The sequence below is a fragment of the Leptodactylus fuscus genome, chromosome 2 (assembly GCF_031893055.1).
Source record: "Leptodactylus fuscus isolate aLepFus1 chromosome 2, aLepFus1.hap2, whole genome shotgun sequence".
Classification (NCBI taxonomy): Eukaryota; Metazoa; Chordata; class Amphibia; order Anura; family Leptodactylidae; genus Leptodactylus; species Leptodactylus fuscus.
This window is the reverse complement of record NC_134266.1, coordinates 30,386,229-30,394,475: the sequence shown is the minus strand read 5'-3', so window position 1 is coordinate 30,394,475 and position 8,247 is coordinate 30,386,229.

Genomic DNA, 8,247 nt, shown 5'->3' with positions numbered 1-8,247 from the left:
TATATCAGCCATTGCTGCCTGCAATAGTAAGCACAGAGGGTAAGTACAGTATAGAAATGTATTACTCAGTACAGTATATTGTTATATAACAGTCTGTTTACCTGGATGTAAATTGGCGTCTGCAGCTTTTTATATACAGAGATGCCGGAATCTGAACATGTAAGAAAATAGCATGAAGGATTTGATCACATGATGGGAATTGTATCTAACGCCAATGTGTAGCTCAAGCCTAACATCCAGTGGCGTAACTACCACGGAGGCAGCAGAGGCAGCTGCCACAGGGCCCGGGACATCAGGGGCCTGGTGACAGCTGCTACCGCTGCTATCATTATTCTCGGAGGTCTTTTCGGACCCCCGAGTATAATGATCGGGGCCCCCTGTTGGTGGAATACTTTCCACCAACAGGGGGCCCCGAAGCTGCAGCAATGGCTGACACACAGGAGCTGCAGGTCTGGCTCCTCTTAGCGCTTCAGGACGCTCCCCTCTCCCCCCCCCCTCTCTGCCTGTCCTCTGCCCACCAATGCTAGGGCTGAGGAGAGCCAAGGAGGCGGAGCTTATCCCTGCCGAGCTCCTGCCGTCCTGCACACCAGAAGAGAGGAAGAAGCTGCTCCAGGAAAATGAAACTGAAGATACACAGATACACAGGTACATACTGGGGTTACTTATTAATATCAGGCATTTGGGGTGATTACTTTTGTTTTAGTAACTCCATGTGCCTCATATTAATAGCAGTTAACCCTATCATCTCCCTCACATTAACCCCTGTGTGCCATAAGAGTTACTAATATGTGAGACATAAGGGGGTAATAGTAATGAAGATACTTTATTATTACCTCCATGTCTCTCACATATCAGTAACTCTTATGGTGAGGCACACAGGGGTTAATGTGAGGGACATGATGGGGTTAACTGCTATTAATATGAGCCACATGGAGTTACTAAATTGTAATGCACATGACCAGATTTTTTTATCCACAATTGTCCTGGTATAGCGGTCAGTGGGTGACGTGACAGTATTTAGTCCTGTAGGGGCCACTATGGGACATAATACTGTGTGCAGAGGCCTCTATGGGACATAATACTGTGTGCAGGGGCCACTATGGGGTATAATACTGTGTGCAGGGGCCACTATGGGACATAATACTGTGTGCAGGGGCCTCTATGGGACATAATACTGTGTGCAGGGGCCACTATGGGGTATAATACTGTGTACACGGGCCACTATGGGGCATAATACTGTGTGCAGGGGCCACTAAGGGACATAATACTGTGTTCAGGGGCCACTATTGGGTATAATACTGTGTGCAGGGGCCACTATGGCTGACTTTTTCCCATAGCAATGCATTGACCAGCGTTGATTGGCCGAATTCCATACAGAAGTATGGCATTCGGCCAATCAACGCTGTTCAATGCATTCCTATGGCGAGATGAAGCAGAGCTGAACCTGCTACACACTCAGCTCTGCTGCATCGGACTGCTATATCGGACACTGCTACATCGGGCCGTGCGCTCAGCTCGGCTACTCCAGAGTAGCCGAGCTCAGAGAATGGCCAGCTCTGCTTCATCTCCGATATAGCAGTGCTGGTTGATGTAGCAGTGTCTGATGTAGCAGTCCGATGCAGCAGAGCTGAGTGTGTAGCAGGTCCAGGTCCAATGTAGCAGTGCTGGGCATGCGCTCTGCTTGGCTGCATCTCCGGAGCAGTTGAATTGAGCGCACGGCCCGATGCAGCAGTGCTGGCCAATGTAACAGTGTCCGATGTAGCAGTCTGACGCAGCAGAACTGAGTCAGCTGAACCTGCTACACACTCAGCTCTGCTGCATTGGACTGCTATATCGGCCAACACTGCTACATCTCAGCATAGGAATGCATTAACCAGTGTTGATTGGCTGAATGCTATAGCATTCGGCCAATCAACGCTGGTTCTGCCGGTGGAGGCGGAGTCTAAGAGGCAGAGTCTGAGTCTAAGAGCAGTCTCCATTCTTAGACTCCGCCTCCTCACAGACGAGCCTCCGGCAGAACCAGCATTGAATGGCTGAATGCCGTTCTCTGTATGACATTCGGCCAATCAATGCTGGTCAATGCATTCCTAAGGGAGAAAGTAAGCTCGCGCATATCGCAAGCTGGCAGGGATCCTGACATAATACAGTGACTTGGGCATGTTAGTTGCCCCCAGACATGCTTCCCCTGCTGTCCCAGTTGCATTCCAGGGTGTTGGCATCATTTCCTGTGGTGTCATAGAGGACTTGGTGACTCTCCTGAGTCGAATGGTGGATCCCCTGAAATGAAGCATTTTTCCCCATAGACTATAATGAGGTCCGATATTCGTTCGAATAGCTTCTCAAAACGAACATCCAGCACACATCTCCATAGTTTTGTATAAAACTTAGCCTTTAATTCATAATGTATCCAGAATAAAAATACATCCATGTTCAGATTAAAATATGCTCACAATGGCCAGCATGGAGAGAAACAAAAAGCGTCCGCTGACGCGTTTCGGAGCACTTAAACCTGCTCCTTACTCATAAAACTCAGGACACGTGAGCTGATGCATAGACTTTATTGTTATATTCGTTTGAATAGTCGAATATTGAGCGGCTATTCGAAACGAATATCAAATATCGAAAATTTTACTGTTCGCTCATCTCTACACACAGCGCATGAGCCCGGCCATAGAGCACATAACACAGAGCGCATGAGCCTGGCCATAGAGCACATAACACACAGTGCATGAGCCCGGCCATAGAGCACATAACATACAGCGCATGAGCCCGGCCATAGAGCACATAACATACAGCGCATGAGCCCGGCCATAGAGCACATAACAGACAGTGCATGAGCCCGGCCATAGAGCACATAACATACAGCGCATGAGCCCGGCCATAGAGCTCACACCAGCTGACAGTTGGTGCATCATGAGAAATAACTGACATAAAGTACAAGGTATGTACAGGTCCCTAGTCTACAGATTTCATCCCCTATCACCACTGCTCTCCTATAGGGCGGCCTTTCTGCTATAATCTCCTATATTGTGTCCTGTACTAGTAAAGCACAGACTGGGGATTACCTGGATTATAATCTGTGCACCACATGACTGTTTATTACAATATCACAATTCTTCCCCACCCCCATTCTCCCCAAATTCTGTACTGGATGCTCCATTCTGACTTACGTAATTGGGGAAGAAAAGTGGAAGGTCCACGTCCACAGTGTGGATGGATGAACTCCACGCAAACTCTCCTCCGCTGCCTCCTACTCACTTGTATATGTCACAGGTAAACGCACAATAACCAATAGACGCCTAAAAATAAGGAGAAGAGACATTACATGGAGGAAACTCACTGAAATTAGATGGGAAATAAACATAGGCGGAGACAATGAAGGAGCGTACTTACAATCCAACCGCTACTACTGAAACCCTCAAACCAGTGTCCGCTCGGCGGCTGCCTATATAGCGTTCCGCCATGATGTCATCACCAGACGATCCTGTGACACCTGCGGCTGCGGGGATTCCATTTAAAGTGACAGCGTCCATATAAACCCAATATCACTGTTATTATATATAACAAACTAGTAACTACAGGAAATGTAACAAACTATAAATAGTAATAAAACATCCTAAATAATGACATGTATATGTCTGTGCTCAGCAGCGCTATGTAATATGGATTATATGGAAATGTCTGACTATAGATCATCCCAAAAACTGGAAATTTAGCAAAAACATTTAGAACATTTTCTAGAAGTTGGACCCAGTTTACAAGTTCCCTCCTCTCATGACAGCAGGGGTCCCATGTTCCCTGAGTGTTGTACTTGGCTGTTCTCATGATCGCTGGGGGTCCGGTGAATAAGTGATAGATAATAGTGTGACCATTGTGGCCTTAGGCCAGGTTCACATCTGCATTCTGGTTCACATTTGGGGACATCCAGAATGGAAACCTAATCCGCTTAAGGAAGCGGTTACCATAGGAAACCCGAGGACCCCATAGACTATAATGGGGCCGTGTGGTTTCTGTCCAAAAAGGGTAAAAATGCGGAGGGGGGAGTGGAATCCCCATATGGAGAGCCAACACTGGGGTGACCCAACCTCAGACAAGCAGAAGCCTTCCTTGAACCTTTTAATGGTGAATCTCCTTGGATACGCTCACATATATCATATGTCATATTTATAGTAATGGAGGATAATGGGGCCAAACCATCATCTCTTCTTCTATTCCTCCAGAAGCGAGAGACTGGTGACACAGACCTGGATGATCACACGGGACCTCTTCTGCTATTCTGAGTGATTTATGGTGAAATAAGTCATTTATTGTATTTATTTATTTTTATTACTAATTATTACATTAAGACATGGATGGAATATTTACTTGACATTTCTCTTTCCCTTTCATTAGGTATCATGTGAAGTCCATTTCTTTTTGATGCCGGCCCATTGGAGGTTTAGTCAAGAGCGAATGTCACATTGATAAATGCCAAATAAGTTTTGGAATAAAAGATATAAAAAAATTAAATTTCAATTTTTGCAGATCTGTCTAATAATTAGTCATTGGGCTCAGTGTATAACCGCGCCAATTGTCACCGTCACAGTCTATAGTAACTCTATTGTGCAGGAATAACCTCTGCATAGGTCTTACAGAACATCACCAGTCTCTATCCATGTGGCTGCTGTAAAGCGGATTACTAAATGCTGTTAACAGCAGCTCAGGCAAGGTGGCCGCCCCCGTAATCGTGTACAGAAAATAGAAAAGAAACAACCAAAAAATAAATCATTGGCATCAAGTATATCAATCATGGCATGTAGTATTCTTGTAGGTTTATGACAGTTTGGCCACTAGGGGGCGCTATAATACTATTATAAGAAAGAATAATTTGTCGCCCTGGTATTCTCCATTTATAAGATCTGACTTTTGTTCAGCCTTGGTGCATGCATAGAAGAATCATTTCTGCAAATCCGCTGTGAATCTGCAGCACATTTCACAAGTCTACATTACGAGGTGATAAAACTCAGAATTGACATACTGCGGATGTAAAATCTACACAGACCTGGCCGGTCCTGAAAAACTGAAGATGTTTTGTGTACAGATCTGCATGTAAGATCAGTATTTCTGTTATGTGACATTTACTGCACCCCTAATCCATCTGTATAGGTGAGGAGATTTCCAGTGACCCTTAGCTCACATCTGCATTTGGTAATCTTGCGGCAAGCACACAGACCCCATTATAGTCTATGAGGATCCGTGTGCTTTCACTTCACACCGCTTGCAAATGTGTTTGGTAGTCCGTTCGGGATGGGGGTCCCCATGCGCACTCCCCCGAATTACTGACGCAGATGTGAACGAGGCCTGAGGCAGATTTATTAGGGCTGGGTTCACATCTGCGTTAGACACTTCATTGCAGAGACCGACGAAACAAGGCAGAGAAAAAAACACCTGCACAAAGGACTTTTGTCTCTGCTGATTTGTTTCCAACCAGCAGACACCTGATAGACCCCATTATAGTCAATGGGGTCCGCCAGGCTCCGTTAGCAGTCTGACTCTCCATCGTTCAGGCCCCCGACGGACTCAAACAACAGAATGAACCAAGCCCCAGACTGGTGTTTTGTGAGCCAAAAAGTTTCTGACAGACTCCGGCCTCTTCATAAATCAGATGCAATCCCGTACCCTAGAATGGAGATCTGCGCCTGTTAGGAACTAGTGGACATTTCCATTATAACTCATGCCTTGAATAATAATGAATATGTCGGGCCCCGGCGTCCTCACCCCAGGCCACACCTGACAGATTCGCACAATGTGGCGCAGAACGTGGACTGGGGACACGTCACATAAGAAATGGTCTTACACTGATTGTGAACCACAAGACTGTCCTCCTATACCAGAAAACTGGCGCAGAGGAGTTGGTAAATCCCCCCAGTGTCATGTATGTATAGGATGAAATATTTTCCATCTTGGCCTGAAGACTTCTATCCTGACATAGTGAGATATGAAGAGGTCTCACATAATATAGGACATAATGACGGCCATCTTCTGCTCATTACACAACAGTTTGCCACAAGGCGTACATCCAATGTTATAGAGTAGACCGGTTCCATCCCTGTATATACATAATGTTATAGAGTAGACTGGTTCCATTCCTGTATATACAGTCCTATGAAAAAGTTTGGGCACCCCTATTAATCTTAATCATTTTTAGTTCTAAATATTTTGGTGTTTGCAACAGCCATTTCAGTTTGATATATCTAATAACTGATGGACACAGTAATATTTCAGGATTGAAATGAGGTTTATTGTACTAACAGAAAATGTGCAATATGCATTAAACCAAAATTTGACCGGTGCAAAAGTATGGGCACCTCAACAGAAACGTGACATTAATATTTAGTAGATCCTCCTTTTGCAAAGATAACAGCCTCTAGTCGCTTCCTGTAGCTTTTAATCAGTTCCTGGATCCTGGATGAAGGTATTTTGGACCATTTCTCTTCACAAAACAATTCAAATTCAGTTAAGTTTGATGGTCGCCGAGCATGGACAGCCCGCTCTCAAACCATCGCACAGATGTTCAATGATATTCAGGTCTGGGGACTGGGATGGCCATTCCAGAACATTGTAATTGTTCCTCTGCATGAATGCCTGAGTCGATTTGGAGCGGTGTTTTGGATCATTGTCTTGCTGAAATATCCATCGCCGGCGTAACTTCAACTTCGTCACTGATTCTTGAACATTATTCTCAAAAATCTGCTGATACTGAGTGGAATCCATGCGACCCTCAACTTTAACAAGATTCCTGGTGCCGGCATTGGCTACACAGCCCCAAAGCATGATGGAACCTCCACCAAATTTTACAGTGGGTAGCAAGTATTTTTCTTGGAATGCAGTTTTTTTTGGGCGCCATGCATAACGCCTTTTTGTATGACCAAACAACTCAATCTTTGTTTCATCAGTCCACAGGAACTTCTTCCAAAATGAAGCTGGCTTGTCCAAATGTGCTTTTACATACCTCAGGTGACTCTGTTCGTGGCGTGCTTGCAGAAACGGCTTCTTTCTCATCACTCTCCCATACAGCTTCTCCTTGTGCAAAGTGCGCTGTATTGTTGACCGATGCACAGTGACACAATCTGCAGCAAGATGATGCTGCAGCTCTTTGGAGGTGGTCTGTGGATTGTCCTTGACTGTTCTCACCATTCTTCTTCTCTGCCTTTCTGATATTTTTCTTGGCCTGCCACTTCTGGGCTTAGCAAGAACTGTCCCTGTGGTCTTCCATTTCCTTACTATGTTCCTCACAGTGCAAACTGACAGGTTAAATCTCTGAGACAACGTTTTGTATCCTTCCCCTGAACAACTATGTTGAACAATCTTTGTTTTCAGATCATTTGAGAGCGGGCTGTCCATGCTCGGCGACCATCAAACTTAACTGAACTTGAACTGTTTTGTAAAGAGGAATGGTCCAAAATACCTTCATCCAGGATCCAGGAACTGATTAAAAGCTACAGGAAGCGCCTAGAGGCTGTTATCTTTGCAAAAGGAGGATCTACAAAATATTAATGTCACTTTTCTGTTGAGGTGCCCATACTTTTGCACTGGTCAAATTTTGGTTTAATGCATATTGCACATTTTCTGTTAGTACAATAAACCTCATTTCAATCCTGAAATATTACTGTGTCCATCAGTTATTAGATATATCAAACTGAAATGGCTGTTGCAAACACCAAAATATTTAGAACTAAAAATGATTAAGATTAATATGGGTGCCCAAACTTTTTCATAGGACTGTACATAATGTTATAGAGTAGACCGGTTCCATCCCTGTATATACATGATGTTATAGAGTAGGCTGGTTCCATCCCTGTATATACATAATGTTATAGATTAGACCAGTTCCATCCCCGTATCAAATCAAATCGGCTATATTGGCACGTCCAAATGGATATTTGGCATTGCCAAAGTTAATAAAGTGGGGGGGTGGGGGTGGAGTTGGAGTCGAGGCGGAGAGTATGGGGGGGGGGGGCTGATTTGGGGTAACAGTCCGTGGTGTCTCATCTTCCTCTTGTTTGTCGTACATACGTAATGTTATAGAGTAGACCGGTTCCATCCCCGTATATACATGTTATAGAGTAGACCGGCTCCATCCCCGTATATACATGTTATAGAGTAGACCAGCTCCATCCTTGTATATACATAATGTTATACAGTAGACCGGTTCCATCCCTGTATATACACAATGTTATAGAGTAGACCGGCTCCATCCCTGTATAT